Source organism: Amblyomma americanum, chromosome 11 (genome assembly GCF_052857255.1).
Source record: "Amblyomma americanum isolate KBUSLIRL-KWMA chromosome 11, ASM5285725v1, whole genome shotgun sequence".
In the NCBI taxonomy this organism is placed as follows: Eukaryota; Metazoa; Arthropoda; class Arachnida; order Ixodida; family Ixodidae; genus Amblyomma; species Amblyomma americanum.
The window spans coordinates 80666001-80681205 of record NC_135507.1 but is presented as its reverse complement, the minus strand read 5'-3'; the positions used below and the strand labels follow the sequence as shown (position 1 = coordinate 80681205).

Genomic DNA, 15205 nt, shown 5'->3' with positions numbered 1-15205 from the left:
TCTTGTTCGTCCTGTTCTCCCTGTGTTTTTGTGTTTCTTGAGCGCCGTTGTTAGATGGAAGGGGAAGCCGCTGTTGTTAGTCGCTGCAGGAAGAAGAAGACTTGGGTTACACCACCTTACCAGTGGGAAAGTTGGCCTCCGCCTCACAGGGGAAAAAATTGGTTTTGAAGAAAAGAAATGTCGCAGTAACTGTCTCACATAGTTGTATCTCGGCAAACATCTGAACCACGCCGTAAGGGAAAGGATAAACGATCCTAGTGAGAGAAGAGATTAAGAAAGAGGTGCTGTAGTTGAGGTCTCCGGTATAATTTCCTTCAGCAAGGCAATTAGCCCTGGATGACCGCGCAACTCAGTAACCGCCTCCCCAACGCTGCTGCTCGGCGAACTGGTTTCCCCGCCGACAAAGGAAAGCTCTCCCGTTGATTAACGCTCAGGCGGATGACGTCACGCCGAGGCCACTTTGACCCTGCGCGTCTGCTAACTGGAAATTCTTCCCAGAGTGCCATACCCAGCAATTCCAGACAAAAGCATTATTCATCTGGAAGCCGTTTATGAACGCAATTTTTCAATACAATGTAAGATTTCACTATAACAATTAAGATATCCGCAGATCACCCAACAGCAGTCTTGAATATTTTTTCCATTGATATTCCTGCTATCGTGAAAAGCGCTCCCCAGTGATTTTCGAACCCGACCGCGGCGGCTGCGTCTTTATGGAGGAAAAACGCTAAGGCGCCCGTGTGCTGTGCGATGTCAGTGCACGTTAAAGATCCCCAGGTGGTCGAAATTATTCCGGAGCCCTCCACTACGGCATTTCCTTCTTCCTTTCTTCTTTCACTCCCTCCATTATCCCTTCCCTTACGGCGCGGTTCAGGTGTCCAACGATATATGAGACAGATACTGCGCCATTTCCTTTCCCCCAGAACCAATTAAAAAAAAAATTTCTGAGGCAGTCATAACTGTTTGATGCGATCACTGGAAACACTTTAAAAGAAAGATTTTCCTACATATCAAAACAATTCGCCATTGCCTTAAATATTTCCATAACACTGTCTTACAATTTTTCAATTTTCAAATTTTTTTCAATAAAAAGCTGTACTTCGACCTCCGTTCGTAATAATGCCCAAAATACAAGGATTCAAGGAGCAAGTGCACAGGCGTGAATTTTTCATGAGGATTCGCTCAAATCATGGACCACCACTAGTCCGACGCAGTCGCTCTACGAGCTATGCTAACAATGACGGCAGCTTACCCCAGATCAGGAAGAATGTTTCTTGAACTTCAATGTCTCGGTGCTTTCAGAGAGAAACTTAACAAACAACTACGTATCCGTTTTTTTTTTCAGAACACTGGTAAGCATATCTTTTGGCATGTTAAGGCACTATGACGTTGACCTCAGTTCTTTAAGCCCACACTTGACAATAAAAGTGTTCTTGAAGCGAAAAACTTCACCATGCCAGGTAAAGCAGTCGTTGCGTAGGCCGGAGAATGACCTTTAAGAACCTTCAGCCCAACCACGTTAGCCGTGTACGACCATATGTGGTAAAAGTATTGTTGTCGAACGCTTGATTCCTGACCTTCATCTATGACCTTTAGTTGACCGTTGACATTGGGTGACCTTTGACCTTAAGAACATCTATTGGGGTGATGAGAAACCACGTGATGACATTCGATGGGGTGTAGTAAGACCATGTGATACCACGTCATAGCCATGTGGTCGTGTGGGTATATATAGAACGGCTGTCGCGATCGTGTAGCGGATCTGCCATGGACGAGCCTCAGACGCTTGGCAAGCCTGCTTGCTTTTCGCTGCATGCCAGGGTTAGCCAAGTTAAGCCACTGCAAATTTTTTTGAGCAGCAGCCTGCGTTCATAACAGACTGCACTACGACCTCTTTCCTCAGGGCTGAGCAGACCAGCCACCAGCGCGCCATCTCCGGCCTCAACGTCCTCGTGGCTGCGCTGTCAGTCGTCGTCGTCGTCTTCGTCCTCTTCGTGGTGACGGTGTCGGAGACTGGTAGGGACTTTCATTCATTCCCCATTACTGCATATCTTAATAAGGAAGTAATTGCTCATTGACTTCCACCGGAGCGAAGCCATACGGATACAAAGGAAAGCTATACAGCCTTCTCAGAAACTACGTAAAGAAAAATTCGCCTTGGTCCAGGGTTCGAAAAACGCTAAGGCGCCTGTGTGCTGTGCGATGTCCGTACACGTTAAAGATCCCCAGGTGGTCGAAATTATTCCGGGGGCCTCTACTACGGCACCTATTTCTTTCTTTCTTCTTTCGCTCCCTCCTTTGTCCCTTCGCTTTCGGTGCGGTTCAGGTGTCCAACGATATATGAGACAGTTACTGGCCTCTTCCTTTCCCCAAAAACCAATTATTATTATTATTATAACCCGGAGCAGGACGTGTTGGGGGATTCCCCTACACATTTGTCCAGCACCGTTCATACTTCGAGTTGTTTATCAATTCGCTCTCGCCCTACCATAAGCTTGCCGTCCCGGTTAACTCAGTCGGTAGAGCGACTGTTCCGGTGAAGCGGTGGTCCCGGGTTCGAACCCCGGACCGGGACCAGTTTTCTTTAATAACGAAGTTTCTGAGAAAGCTTTATGCTTTTCGTTGTAGGCTTATGGCTTTGCTTGGGTGGATGCCAGTGAGTAATTACTCCCTTAATACAAATATACTCCGCCTTGGGGGTTCCCCTAAACATTTTTGACCTACTACATATCTTTCGCAACGAGAGGTACGCGTTTGTGGACTGCCATGTCCTGCTTCCAGGCGTAATTCAAGATTACATGCAACCGGAGGGAAAACACTGCGGAATTTTGCGATTCTTGCAGGTCCACGCTGTCGACACGAACAGTTTGCGGTCGTTACTGTCGGGAAGGAGCCAGTAATTTGGCTCTTAAAACATTCATAGCAATCAGGTGAGGGCGATAATAAAATATAAATGAGCATATGCGCGCACATCCCGCATTCTGTAACTTGGTCGTTCAATGATACCTCGCTGTTGATATCCATCTGCTAGCATTCACATTCACGTTGCATTCTTCGTTTTGAAAATCGTCGATCGTAAAACTTAATACCGGACGGCCAGATAGTTCGAGGCAATTGTTCGCCTCTTCAAGCAGGGGCCAGAGAAGAGTAAAATCTGCTAATCGCAATACGTGGCTTCCTCGCATGTGGCTTAGACCTGTAGTAAACTGGCGCTATCTTGTGGACAGGAAACCAAGCGTACTACTTGAGTTCATCGTCTTTCACGAAGTTATGTTTAGTGGTGAAGTTTTAGATAACCTTTAGACGCACGCGCACGCGACTAATACCCGCACGGAGATAAAGTCATCACCAACAGCTTAAAGCCTAGGGAGTTTGCTTCGAAGCTGTGTAGTTGCACTGTAGTAGCATAGTTGGAAGTCCGAAATGTCAGTGCAGGGAGGACCGGCATTCATTTCACTTGCAAATTTGGAACGCTGGGGATGCACAACTAACCACACGATGTGGGTCACTAGGAAACCACTGGGCTCTATATACGTTTTCTTCTCGGTCAAATGTGTGTAGCTTCCACTCCCGGCAATATAGCCGAACACCACCCCTGAACCACAGCGAACAGATCTGAAAACTCAAACTTTCTCCTCAGAATAGTAGTCACAACAACAATAAAAAAAAACTGCGAATTATCTCCCCCAGTCCGCATTCAAGCAGCGCAGGTGTAAGCAGGGCAGCTTCGTTTACCGGTGGTTACGGTAACAGAGCCACCGCCGCTGACTGTTACTTTCAGTCTCGTACCCTGTCACCTTTCACGCGAGGTGTTCTTTCCCCGACTTCATCTCACGCCCGTTCGATCCCCGCATCCAAATGCACGGCGCCAGTAGCGCTCCCTCCATGGCCGTAAAATTGAGCCAGTTAAGTGAAGAGATAGGAAGACCAATGCCAGCATTACTTAGTCGCACACTTATTTCAGAGCGTGGTCAAGGCGGCGAAACGCATTGCTAAGGCCAACAAAGTGCTGTGGCGCGTCAAGCAGCGAGACAAAACTGAGCTCGCTGCCCATCACGGAAAGCAGAAGCGGCTAAACGCAGTAGCACGTAAAGCAACAAGAGCAGCTAAGGAAGTGGCAGATGGCGGAGGCTGTTCCATGCGCGAAGCAGTCGGGGAGAACATGCGAGCTGTTCAGCCCCAAGATCAGAAGCGGCCAAAGACAGAGGCACGCTCTGCAGCCTGTGCCGCTGGCTCATAACAATGTGCGGCTAAGAGCATCAACCAACCATTCTAGGTGCACTGTGCCTCTCCTACAATGCATTTCATGGGTATACCTACTCCCGAAAAATAGATAGGCCGCACTCGTTCCAGTTCACCAGAAAATATGGTGTTGGCGTTGTCGGCGTTGTCATTGTGAGAGAAAAATCAAGGGAACAGCTTTAGCGGGTGGTCCCCAGAGAGCAACCAAGGAGGCAGGTGGGCCAACTATGTCACGTGACCTTGCGGCACCATCACTACCTGCCCACCGGATTGTGAGCAAGCTGCCCACCATGGAAGGTGGCAGTTAAATTAATGATTGGTCGCTCAAGGTGCACCACTGGGAGCACTTGCCATCGCAGGGAAGTGGCGCATCATCAAACCGCTGCACCACTGCGCCAGGAGGGTTATACGAGGACTCCCGGGGATCTATGAATCTAAAGTAGAGAATGGCCTCCTGCATATATGGTCAGTATCGTGTCATATCGTTAAATAAAAGCTTAAGTTGTTCGGTTTACGGGGTGTAACGTCCCATAGCGGCTCAGGCTATGAGAGACGCCGTAGTGAAGGGCTATGGAAATTTCGACCACCTGGGGTTCTTTAACGTGCACTGACATCGCACAGTACACGGGCCTGTAGAATTTCGCCTCTAGTGTTCCCCAAATTTTGTTTTCTGTGGCCTTCGATCGCAAAACACATACCTTACGCATAGGCAATTTTCTAATTAGCGCTTTAGGAAGAGAAATCTAATTACAATTCTTGTTACCTTGTAATATTTTCCATTCCTTTCAATATTCACTGAGCAAGCTGACGATGCGGTAACCTTTCTTTGTTATTGACGTTTTCTTGGTCTCCTTTGCAACGGGCTCAACGTGTGTGTTTAGTCTTATGCCTGTGCTACACGGGCACGTTCGAATGACATCTGAGTCGACTGGCAATCGAGACTTGGAATGGCATTCAGACTCGACGGACTTCCGCGGTGCTACACGACACTTTCCGAACGCATTTGAAATTTCCTCAGCTCGTTTTCAATGTACGATGACGACGGCGGCAGTGGTCGCACTATAGTGCGACAACGACACTGTCACGGTAAACCGCTGCATATATGATGGTATAGTGGGACAAGTTTTTGAGGCCAACGACACCGACGAATCTGAACGGCGGACGGTCAGCCTGCATGTCCTCGGCAGGCCGGTGGTTGAGCGAAAACACGCTGATGAGGCGACGGCGTGAATATATTCGTCCTTCTACCTTATTCGTATTGTTAAATAGCGAAACTAACGGGTACATTTCACACGTGCGCACTCGAACACTCACCAACTATAAGCGCTTGCCAAATTGATATTAATCGATGGCGACAACCTTCCCTTCCGCTACGACTAGGCCTAGTGAGTCCGCAGGGTTACGTCTGTGAATTCGGCGGTTGTGAAGAGCGAATTCACAAGTTTTAGCGAATGCAAAAGATCAACGAGTGTAGTTTTGACAACAGTGACCAAAAATCAACTATTGCTCACATCTAAGGACGCGCATACGATGAACGGGAAGCGCCGGTGTGACCCAGACCGCCTAGCACTGCTTTACGGCCAGCAGCAGTCGTCGCCGTTGCTATTTTGTGGATAACAATTTATGCCATTTATATTACTGCGAACGGTCACCAGTCATAGTTCTGAATACAGCAGTTTAAAATAAACTGCTGATCGCGTAGGAGGAAGTCGGGACAATCAGCGACAAGCGCCGGTCGTACGCGATGTCAGCAGCCCGGCTTTCAAGTGTTTCTCAGGAGAACGATCGATATCGGCGCTTCCTCCCACAGATTGTCGCACTGCGTTAACAAGCACGGCTACAACCGGCAAAAAAGAGATGAGCTTATTTAATAGAACTAAAGATCACAATGCGTTTTATGTAATGAAAACTAGCGCTGGCTGTTCGTACGCAGAGATGTAAACAACAGTATGAGTGCAGCCGTCCTCCTCGGCGCACTGCTGGAGAAATTTCATGCCCATGTGGTAAATGTTCATTTGTGTACTATTACCTTCAAGAACTTACTTAGACAGAACACGAGCTATTTGCTAAGCAAAGAGCCGGAAAAAGCGAGCAGCGGGTATCAAAATGAGCAGCCAGAGAGCCGAAAACCGTCACGCGGCTGTGGGCGGGGTGAAGCGATGGCGGCAGCAACGCCTATTGGTCGGTCCGGGCTGTGTTCGCATTTTGAAGGCATTCCAAAATCTAGAATATCTCCGCGGAGCTCCGTCGACTCGAATGGCATTTGAGCGGAATGCCGTCGAAAAATTTCGTGTAGCAGCTTAAGTTCGGGAGTCGAGCCGAATCACATTCAGTTGGAAGGCATTCGAAGCGCCCGTATAGCACGGGTATTAAAGCCTTCTGGTACTTGTTGAATTTAAGAAAGTCAACAATTCATGAAAACATTGATAGCGAAAAATGAATCGTTTGCTGCTAGGTTGAAGTATATGTTCTAAAGCGTCAGCTGCGATTGATGGCCGTGGAGTGTATTATATGCGAAGAAACTTACACGCACAGAGGTTGTTATAATTAAGGAGAATAGTAGTCAATACACCATCCTAAGAGGAAGAAATGGGCTTGGGCAGGGCATGTAATGGGAAGGCAAGATAATCGCTTCTCCTTAAGGGTAACGGAGTGGATTCCAAGAGAAGGCAAGCGAAGCAGGGAGTGGCAGAAGGTTAGGTGGGCGGATCAAATTAAGTTTGCAGGCATAGGGTGGGTGCAGCTGGCAAAGGACAGGGTTGATTGTAGAGACACGGGAGAGGCTTTTGCCCTGCAGTGAGCGTAGTAAGGCTGATGATGATAGCCTGAGAGAGGTTGACACTATGTACTCTTACATGACTGAAATGCATCAGAGGCCGGAAGATAGTAAGGTTAGTAGATTACTTGGACTTTCTGACAAGGCAGAGTGGCCGGAGGTCGCATACAACTAAAGTTGGCCGTCATTCGTACAGACCTTTGTTCTGCGGCGGTCGTAGCCGTGCCCGGGCACCCACCGGTGATACAAAGGGTACAAGCTTCCTTCTGCCTGGTGCTCGGCTTCTTTAGGGTGTAATGCTAGGGAAATTGGTCTTGGACCCCACCTTCAGTATGAAAGAAGAATAACTTGTGCATGGCGCTCTTTGGCCTGAGATGCCCTTGCGCCGCAAAAATTCATCGTCATAATCATATGAATGTAAACATAGCTGCGTCCATTGCTTTCGCTAATGACAGATTCTATACCCTCTCCTCCCGTGCTGCCAGCCTTGAGGACAGCTCCCGCTCAGGGCCAGTCGGTGGACGAGGATGCAGCGGTGGTCGCGGGTCTGCCAGCGTACGAACCGCCACCCGTGCCAGCTGTCGCAGGCGAAGAGAGCACGGCCGTTGACGACGACCAGTTCTACCTTTCACCGGGGAATCCCGATTTGGTGACGAGCTACACGGACGAGTTCACCGTGGCGCCACCCGATGTAGAAGAGACTGCCACGTCTGAGCAGCCGCAGCCGACAGTGGAGGCCTCGAGGCCAACTGTTGGCGTTGCCAAGAACGATAGCCTTCCGGCAGGGTTCAATGTCACTACGGGGTGACGCAAAGTGGCACGAAGGCAATATATTAGAAAAAAAATATCTATTTTTTGTATTATATGTTATCGTTAAATTCGCATTGTGACATTAAAGCGACATCTAAAGGAAGAATCATTCTGCGACACCTGAAAATATGTTAGGGAAAAGTGCACACCTTGTGAGGTTCTTGTTTATTTGTGCAACAATTTGGGTTCAATCGTTCAACGGTCGGCTTTTTGGGGAGACAACTGTTAAAGGTTGTGGGATTGGCTTATAAGATAGGAATGATATGCATTCGTGTTTGTCCCACTATACTTGTCCCTCTCGCGGCGCCTCACGTCAATTACTCTCACCTACTGCGCATAAAAAGGTCATGGCAGACGGAAAAGCAGTGGCAGCCATTCACAGGCGGCGTGAAGTCGCAAGTGTCGACTGCCGACTGTAATCCTGGCGTCCTCCCTGTACACATATGTTTGCTCGCACTAGTGTTACGAACTAACTAGAAACCCGACGTGAGGAATCGCACGCGTTTAGCGCACGTAATCGGTTTTTTTGGTAGCGCGCTGCATAGTGTGAGAGTCGGCAGACATGTTTACGTGTACATATCTGCGTTGCGCGCCTTCAATCAAAGCATTTAATGGCTTCGGAAGCATGCATAGAGTGACGACTTTGCCACGCCCGTTACTATTCGCAGCTTATTTCATGCTGTGAGGGCGACTCACGTATGCCCAGCTTGGATGCACATCAGTAACTAGGGTCCTCTGTTGGTAGAGGCGGTAACCAACACGTAACTGAATGGAAGCATTCATACAAGTAATTTTCATGTAGCTAAATACTTCGGCGAGATTCTGCGCGAAAGCTGTGATTGTCTTGTCCCCATCTTCTGCGGCGCTCCAAAAGCTGACCTCTAAAATTCTCTCTGCTTTTCTCTGCGTACAGGCCACCTGCTTCCAAAAGCCGTAGGAAACGAATGGAATGTACCAAACGCTCGAAATTCCCGCGGTGATTATGAGCGTTAAGCACCACGCAGAGCATTGTGGAAGCCGCGCAAACTAGAGGCATTTTTCCACGTTTCCTTGGCATGTGTGCCGCCTCACTGCTAATTTGAAATTAAAATATTGAGCCTATGGCGCAGTTGTGGGGACTTGTCTTTCCACAGCTCAGCGCCTCGCCACAATCTTCGCGGCACACATTGCCTTTGGCAAGCATGGGACGCGCTGCAGCACACGTGCGCGATAACATCGCGGTTGAAGAATGGCCACTCTCCTACAACCCTCACAGTGCGCCAGGTAATGTACAATCCAGCAACATATGTTGCCAGCGATTTGTGCTTCGCCGACAACATTACACCCCCCATTGAGACATCCTCGCGTCTCCAGGGATCCTTAATATGACGCAGTGCTGCAGAAGCTTTTGAACAAAGAATACTTTCTTTTGCTACTAATGTGGTTTGGGAAGCGGCTGAATTTTACGACATGCCGCCATAAACGCGCAGCAAACAGCAGCATGTTGCAGGCAATGCATAGCGAGTGCAAGCTTATCGAATCGATGTCGGACTTCCTTTTGCGCCGGGTCGCCGCTGCTACGAAGACAAGGTGCACACAGCAAAAGTGGAGGGGGCACTTAAGCTCCACCTTAAGGGTATGACGCGATAGCCTCGTGGGTTAATTTCCATATATGCAGAAAGTCATTCTCTACTTTACATTCATAAATCCCTGGAAATCCTCACCCCCCTCCTAGCTCAGTGGTGCAGCGGTTAAGTGATGCGCCCTTGCCCTGCGATGACAGGTGCTCCCAGCGGTGGTCCTTCTGCGACCTAGGTTGCTCTTCCCGAACGACCAATCATTAACCTCCACGTACACAGTGGGCAGTTTGCTCCCTACCCCGTGGGCAAGGTTTAATGACGCCGCAAGGTTACGTGACCTAGATAGGCGGCCCATCTGCCTCCAAGGATGCTCTCTGAGGACAACCTTCCCGAGCCATGCCCATAATTTTTCGCTCACAACGCCGACAATGCCGACTCAAGATTTTCTTCGAAATGGGGCCTTTAATGCTATCGCGTTAAAGACTAATAAAAAACACATCTTCACGAAAATAAACTTTGGTTCACGAAACTGTGATAAGGGCGTCCAGAAATGTTGCCAGAACACAGTGCTGTTGTTTGAAAGGGGAAAAAATCATGTAATAAATAGTTGTCCCACAGTATCAGTTTATATTTAACGGAGGTTCATTTTTGGTTATCAGATATGGGTAATTTACCGGGGTGAACAGTTCATGCTGGAATACTACGTTTCATTGCCCCTTTAAGTTTTCATCTTTCAAAAGCTTCAGACAAAGGAGCTCTCGACAAAATGCGAATAAAAGCCGTGACGTTATTCAGCCTTGCCCACAAACCAGCTCGCATCCGAAGCCACATTCAGATATATTTTGGCCGCCCGACGTGAGGCACAGCGTTAAATGTGCACTGAAGAGGATTTTAAGGCGAAAGCCTTTAATGGCTTAAACTCGCGCGTCCGGTGTAACGCTATCTTCCACGAATAACGCCAATGGTAGCATCAGATAGAGGGGACACGCCAAGTTTGAAGACTGTAGAATGATTAGATAATTAATTATAGCCAATTATAAAACAGAAAACGATCAAATGCGTCGATATAGCCCGGACGTCGATATAGCGACGGGAGAGTTTGGCGTTACACCCGAGGTCGTCATATCAACGGCGCGCGCTGCTGGCGCCAACTGCGTGCCAGCCGCAGAGAAGGAGGCCAGAGATGCAAACCGCAAGGGCCAACAACGTAGCCCCCAATTCTTGGCCAATCCCTCTATGTGCGCATGTGCCATTCTATGAGGGTAACAACAACAACGTCGTCTAGACCGAAAGTGTGGTAAGGTAGAAGATGCCTTTGGGAGTATCATCATCATGACGTAATTTTAAATATTTAAGCACTCTGCACCACCGACAAATTTCACATTTCTATAAAATTATCCAGAGATTTCTCCTATGCCTCAAGCTTGGCGCATGATGGCCTTAGTTGCCTATGCGCCATAAAACCCAACACAACACAACTCTCTAGCTGTAGGCAGAATAGTAAATAATAACCTTCAAAACCGCATAATCTACACAGATTCGCTTAACGTGACCACGGCAATACATTGCAGATATGCAAGCGAACCGTTACTGATAAACATATTACACAACATAGAAAAAGCCAGAACACAGGCTGTCAGTGGCAACGACGAGCCAATGCTTTCCAGACGAAGATTTCAGAAAAGGGCCAAGGAGGACCATGCCCACTTGGTGAAAAGGAATCTTCGGTGTATCGAGGACGTGAAGAAATTCGGCTGGTTTCAACGGAGTTGACTTCCGACGTTAGCAGTCAAGGCATGTTTTTCTGTAGGCCCACACCGATCGGGTAACCTGGGCCGACTTACTCCGAGATGGCCGGCGGAGGGTGCATCACGACAGGCACTCAAACTCTGGCCACAACTGCGATGGTACGACAAGCAGGAACGGTTCTTTGTTGCTGGCAAAGTTGCGCTTCTAGAGAACACCAGATTGTATAGTGAAGGTGTGGAGCCCACGACGAAAAGCACGCGGGATGCGAGCGTCGACGCCTTCGAGGTAATCGAGGAGCCGCGCGAACTCGGAGTCCGCCCGCTGAAGCTGCGCTATTTGGGTGGCACTAACAGCGCACTAGAAAGGAAAATATCAGTCTCCTGTTGACGGTTAATTCGCAGGCGTGCCAATTGCCGCCCTTCCTTCGCAAGCTGAATGAAGGTATCTACGTCGATGTCAGCGTTAGAGTCGCAGTGGGGGTCATCGGGCAACATAGCATCCAACAGAGTGGTCACTTGCCTACCGATGAGAAGCTGAAAGGGGGTCAGACGCGTTGTCTCCCGTAGAGCGGTGTTGTACGCAAACGTTACGTACGGCAGAATGGTGCCCCCAGTTCGATGCTTGACGTCAACATACATAGAAAGCATGTCGGCTAGTGTGCGGTTGAGTCGCTCTACACCAACCCGTTTGTCTGTGTGTGATAGGCCGTAGCACGTCGATGGCTGGTTTGCGTTAGAGTCATCACGGACTCGGTTAAGCGTGCAGCGAAAGCAGTTCCCTGGTCAATAACGACAACGACGGGGGCTCCATGAGGTAGGACAATATTGTGAACGAAGAATTGCGCCACTTCAGCAGCAGTGCCTTTGACAAGGGACGTGGTCTCAGCGTACTGTGTCAGATCGTCGGTGGCAACGACGATCCAACGCTTTCCAGATGAACACTTCGGAAAAGGGCCACGGAGTCCCATGCCCACTTGGTGAAAGGGGACTTCGGTGGATCGAGGGGGTGAAGAAATTAAGCTAGATTCAACGGAGGAGACATCCGACAATGGCAGGCACGGCATGTTTTTACGCAGGCCCGCACAGATGGGAGTAACCTGTGCCAATAATACTTTTGTTTAATCCACATGAGTGTACGACTTACTCCGCGATGGCCGGCGGAGGGTCATCGTGACAGGCGCTCAAAATCTCTGGCCGCAACTGCGATGGTACGACAAGTAGGAACGCTTATTTATTGCTGACGAAGTTGCGCTTGTAGATAATACCAGATTGTAAAGTGAAGGTGTGGAGCCCACGACGAAAAACACGTGGGATGCGAGCGTCGACGCCTTCGAGGTAACCGATGAGCGGCGTGAACTCCGAGTCCGTCCACTGAAGCTACGCCGTATTGGTGGTACTATCAGCGCCCAGGAAAAGAAAATCGTCAGCGGGTTCTTCTTGACAGATTGTGATAGGCGCGCACGACAAACAGTCCGCATCGTGATGCTTAGGGCCCGACTTGCAGACTACTGTTAAGTCGTATTCTTTCAAGCGTAAGCTCCATCTAGCCAAGCATTCTGAGGGGTCTTTGAGGCTCGCCAGCCAGCATAAGGAGGGACGGTCGCTTACCACACGAAAGGGTCGCCCATAGAGGTACTGTCGGAACTTGCTGATGGTCCATATCACTTTCTCTGTCGTAGAATATTTGGTCTCGGAGCGCGTAAGTGTCCGGCTGGCATAATTGATGACCCGTTCGGCACCATCTTGCCAATGGATCAATACCGCACCAAGGCCAACATTGCTGGCATCAGTGTGGATGTCCGTGGCAGCGTGCTCATCGAAATGGGCGAGTATCGGAGTACGCTGTAGACGGCTGCGAAGCTCGACAAATGCAGCCTCTTGGTCGCTTCCCCACACAAAGGGCTTGACGTCGCGAGTCAGTGAGTTTAACGGCTCGGGGATTCGTGAGAAATTTTGAACAAAGCGCCGATAATACGAGCACAGACCCAAAAACCACCGAACGGCTTTCTTGTCAGTTGGGCGTGAAAAACCTGAGATGGCAGCAGTCTTGTCAGGACCCGGACGAACACGTTTTGCGCTGACAACGTGACCAAAAAAGCGAAGTTCCTCGAAGCCAAAATTTCCCCTCAGGGCGGTGTCTGCAGCTTGCAGGTGTTGGTGAGTGGCGACACCACGGCTTCCCGAGCATCCCCAGGGACATCCCCGCAAGGGGATGATGATGAACAGTGCATCACCACGGAACCGAGCACCTGCGCCTAGCCGTGCGTGGCATTGCCTTGTCCAGGTAAAAGGGGCTCCTGGTGGTTGAGCCGATGCCGAGCGTTTGAACCTTTAAGGCCCCTCGGCGGAGGGGTAACACACCACTTTGGCCCCAGCTTCCTGTAGACAGCACCTCCGGCTGACCCGACCGGGGGAAATCGGCAGTCGCCTTTTCCTATCTTCCCCTTAATTTTTCACTTTTCTATCTTCCTTCTCAAAACTTGCCTGTCTTCTCCTCTCTTATTTATTTTTTCCTTCTTCCTGGTGGAAAGGATTAAGTACCAACTACCCTGAGTTGTGCCATATTTGGTTATACTTGAGGTGCACAGCTGGCGTTAGCAGGACTTGCTTGCAAGTTCCTGTCCCGTCCCCTCGTTGGGCTCCATGGGCGGCTGACATCATGACCGAACATTAAACGCACTTTATGGCTCCACCTTCCTCACAAAATGATCGCATTCTGAAGAGAGTGCGTACAGAAGACATAACTGCCTAGTGTTTCCAAAAACAAAATAACATTTCTCTATGTATCACGTTGTGCATAGTGAAGATGCAGAGTAAACAGCCAGAAAAATGTCTCCATTCGTTGTTTCCAAATCACTCACAGACGTGCTGGGCCTTGGCTTCAAGGTGACGAATTTAGCCAGTGGCGACCTCCTGCTCCAAATCCGAAAAAAAGCACATTCCTCAAAACTCCCAACCTAAGTGTCCTTCGGAGACATCCGTGTAACCGTAACTACCCAGCGATCACCAAACTGAGTAAAAGGGGTGATATCTGAGCATTATTTCCTGAACCTTTCTGAAGAAGAGATGTTGGAGGGTCTGAAAGACCAGAACGCCACCGAATTCCATCGTATCAAAATCCGAAAAAACGACAAGGAAATACCTACAAAATACATAGTCCTGACCTTTGCCTCCAGCCAACTTCCCTAAACCATAGAAGCAGGATATCTTAAAAAAAATATAAGTCTATACATCAAAAATCCCAGACGCTGCTTCAAATGTCAAAGATTTCGCCATGGCTCACAGACCTGTCGTGGCCGCCAAAAATGTGCCAAATGTTCGTCAAACAATCATGAATCTGTAGACTGCAATGTCTCACCACTGTGAGCGAACTGCGAAGGAGATCACCCCGCGTACCCGAGATCGTGTCCGACCTGCAAGAGAGAGAAGGAAAAATAATAAAGTCAAAGGAAAACATAACTTATGAAGTAGCACGAAAAATACTCCCCTCAGCATTCAAGTTCACAGCAAAATAAAAAGCAAATTTCGCCGATGTGGTGCGCAGGGGCGGCACACCACACAAGGCTTCGGCCACTGCCCAGGCAAAGCCTGAGGCAGGGCCACCCCCGCCCCCGGCAGACGCAGCGATGGCTGCCCTGCCACCTCTGAACAAGGGGCTGCCGGCCTCTCAGTCGGCCGCCCGCAAGGCTTCCCCCAGTCGGGAGAAGTCCACAAACCGTACGCCCGCGGGTTCACCGCGGAAGTCCACAGCCTCTAGTGAGGCGATGGACATAACTCAGAACTCGCCTTTGCTGCAGCAGAGGCACAGCTCCCTGGAGCGGAAAAGAAAAAAGACCCCAGTAATGGCACCCCCAAAACCGGTATCCTAAGTTTTAACTACGCGCGTCAAACATGCCGTTCCTTATACAGTGGAACTGCCGTGGATTAATGAATAACTACGGTGACATAAAAGAGCTTTTAAACCCAATGTCCCTGCTCGCTTTATGCTTACAGGGTACCAACTTAAGTCAAAAACAAAAAAAAATATTATAAACAAGTGTAATGTCTTTCGGTGTGACCGAAAGCAAGCA

At 49.2% G+C, this 15205-nt stretch overlaps 1 non-coding gene across 1 annotated transcript; it reads left to right on the top strand.

Moving 5' to 3' along the window:
- Positions 1-2501: 2501 nt before the first annotated feature.
- Positions 2502-2575, top strand: TRNAT-GGU (transfer RNA threonine (anticodon GGU)). The gene has a single exon. It is a non-coding gene; the product is annotated as a tRNA-Thr (tRNA).
- The last annotated feature ends 12630 nt before the right edge of the window (positions 2576-15205 follow it).